Source organism: Propithecus coquereli, unplaced genomic scaffold (genome assembly GCF_000956105.1).
Source record: "Propithecus coquereli isolate 6110/MARCELLA unplaced genomic scaffold, Pcoq_1.0 Scaffold247, whole genome shotgun sequence".
Classification (NCBI taxonomy): domain Eukaryota; kingdom Metazoa; phylum Chordata; class Mammalia; order Primates; family Indriidae; genus Propithecus; species Propithecus coquereli.
In genome coordinates this window covers 662,872-666,343 of record NW_012148030.1, presented here as the reverse complement: position 1 = coordinate 666,343, position 3,472 = coordinate 662,872, and positions in this window count along the sequence as shown.

Here is a 3,472-nt window from a genome sequence, read left to right as displayed (position 1 = left end):
AATTTAAAATCTATGTCTTCAGTCATACTTCCCACATTTGAAGCACTTAACAGCCACATGTGGAGGGGGGTTATGGGCTATGGTATCAGACAGCCCAGATATAGAACATTTCCATCATTGCAGGAAAACTCACTGTGCATGTTGGTCTAGATGTGACAAGCATGAGGCATGATACTAAATCTTTACATCAGCCATTGGATTAGTGCTAAAGCTGGAGTTGCAAATAGTTTTATTTTTACAAAAATATTTAATATAATTTAACAAATTCTTAAAAAGTTAAGTAAAAACATTCACTTTATTGAAGTAATTAAAAGAACACTGACCACAGTCCTACGATGACACAAATTGGGTAGATTTTTAAAAAGTATGAGAAGTGGACTATTGGCTGAAATACAGAAACATTTTGTGTGCCATGCAAGGTTTGAATTTATTACTAAGAAAATGTTCCCAACTCTGCCTATAGCAATGACACTGGGATCCAATCAGAGATTATATATCCTTTTTTCCTGGATCTAGTCAAAGGAGGGACATCTTGATGAAACATTAAGTCTGACGTCATAATCACTCTCGGATACTCACTGGGAATACTGACTAAATGCTGAACATGCAAATAAATTAAATTAAGATAAGATTCACTAGAAGAGACCAATGAAGCACGGATCTTAATAAATGCTGTGTGAATTTGAACATTTCATAAAGAGGGGATAAAATCACAGTACAATCTTGCCTTATGTGACAAAAATTAAAATATTTTATAATGTTTCTTTGATAATAATTTATAACATGTGACCACATTAAGGTGTTTCAACCTGATACATAAAATATTGTTTAATTTCTGAATCTAAGTATTATTTAAAGAATTCTTTGGCAATTCCAGTTGCTTATTGGCTCAGAAGGGGAAACTTTCTCTGATTTGAAATTAATTAAAAAAAAAAAAACTAAGAACTATAATGACTCTGGAGAAGTTTGTCTAATTTGGCTTTCCTGTCAGTAGGACATAAATTATGTGAAAATCTTTAGCAACATAATTAGTGATGTGCTGAAATAAAGGCAAGGAAATATTTTTATGGAAGGAATATAAAATAATTTATGAATTGTATGTCTTTAGAACTCATTCTAATATTGGAAGTTTTCCCACTGAACACCCCAACTTGAATCAAATTCAGTTTTCTTTGATATTATGTCTACTTCCAGTCATTTAAAATAAACAATATTAGAAATGTTTTCCAATGTTGTCATTATGAAAGTATATTTTTTAAGGAAGGATGATAGAACACATTATAATGAACGGTTTGTTAGCTTGGTTTTTACCTTTAAAATACATTGATACATGATCTATGGGCCTTCATTTGTCTCTTGGCCTTTGGTCTAAGAATGACAAGAGTGGACCTGACTTGGCTATCCCTCTGGAGGAAGTAAAAATAACTTTTTCCGCAGAGTAGTTAGAGCCTTCTGTTTCAGGCCCTCAGGGAAGTCACTTTGATAAGTGCATTGGATTGTAGTTCAAGTTCATGGCTCACCCGTAACAGCCATGTTGTACCAGACATTTGAGGAATGAGAACATTTAGAGAAGGGAAGACTGTGTTTGAGTGATTGCAGCAGGTCATACTGTGCTTTAGTTGATAGTGACCAGTCTCATGCCATCTCCACAAATACAGAACAAGAGAAGGAGAGACTATTAAGCTATGGTGTGACAGATTTTGCTTATGTCCAGAAAAAACGTGTTTGGCAGCAGATTATTCATAAATGTTGCAATGGTTGATTGAGGAAAATGGTGGGAGCCTCTGTCTTCTGTTCCCTTGGACTATGGCCGGATTTCTCAGATTCAAATATAATGGCTCTGGTGTAGTCCTATCTGAAGGCAGAGGAATGGGGCATATGATTACGTATCGTCCCTAGAGCTTTAGATTTCATGGTTAGATTTCATGGCCTGCTGCTTAATCATTGCACAATCACATGTAGCTGCAGCTCCAAGGCAGGAAATGAGTTTTACCACAATTTCCAAGCAAGTAAGGAAATGGTCTGCATCAACTGTAAAGGACTGTGCTCTTGCTGTGTTGCCTTTTTGCTGAATGGCTAAAGGAGCCCTCCCACTCCTGGACCACTGGTGGAGGGAGGTGGGACTTCGAATTTTGTTTTGCCAGTGACACGATACATTGCAAACAGCCACCAAGAGGGCTGGCCTGAATTATGTTCCTACTGGACAGAGCTGCGACATTTTGTAATAAGGAACAGCTTCCTGGGTCATGTGTCCTAAGTGAAAGCCAAGCTCTTCCTGAGCTGCCTGTCATCCATCCCAGGTCTAGTCTGTACCAGTCATCGGAGGGGAGGGGCATTTATGGAGCAGTCTGCTTGAAAGGGCTCCTGGCTCAGGTTTCCCAAGAGCAGCTGCTTGTCACTTAGGCATCTGAAACCTTTGACTAGAATGTGTGGGATGTCTGTCTGACTTCCAAGGACAGCTCTGCAGCTCTGAACTCAGGGAATGAAATGGCTTTGGGTTGGAAAGACTAGAGGGTACAAGAAATGGCAGAGGCCAGTGGGCAAATGGAGCAGGTATCTGTGGGCTGAGATGGCAGAAAGAGGAATGCCCTTCAAAAAACAAAAAGGAACCACTTCAAATTGGGATTTTTTTTTTTTTTTTGGTTAATATTCTGGGGGAAATGCTTTTAAAGATGACTTTCTAAAATGAAGATCTGTACCTCCTTAGGGTATGAGCTGTGTGAAGGCAGAGACTGTTCAGTGCTGCAGTGCCAGGGCCTGAAAGATTGCTGGGCATGCATAATAGGAGGTCCTCGCCGGCTATTGTTGAATTGACTAGTAAGTGAATGGCTACACACATCTGTGAATTTCATGGGTGGCCACATGGCCTAAGTGTAAAGGTTGGAAAAAGATATATACAGATTCGAGACTAGCTTCTCCTCTTACCATGTGATCTCCATGCTTTTAGCTTCAATTTTTTAATTTTTAAAATTTGTTTAATAATAAACACTTGGCTTGGCTTGGTGAGGATTAAATGAAGTATCATATGTACATTCCAGGCATATGTTTATATTGAGGATCTAGTTATTTTTAATTCCTTCTTTTCTTCCCTGAAGTTGGGGAAGTATAGTTGTAATAGAACAGCCCATACGATCTGCTTATTTTTCTCAAAATTATTTGATACTCAGAAACTAGGAAAAAAGGGCTGTGTGTTCTTTCAGTGACATTCGGAAGCATTGTGTCATAGACCTACCCAAGGACTACTTAATGATGGAGGAGAATGTGCCTGTGTTTGCTCTCCTATTTATTGTGGATCAGGGCTCTGATGCTGTGATGCTACATTTTAACTTGTAGATTTTGTCCAGTAGAGATGCAAATAATTTCTGTCTAGTAGAAAATTTAACTTCAGAGGACAGTTTACTAGTTTTGTTTTGACCTAGAAACTTTACTCGAATATTCTTTCTTTAATCCCTATAAATTATCAATTCCTTGA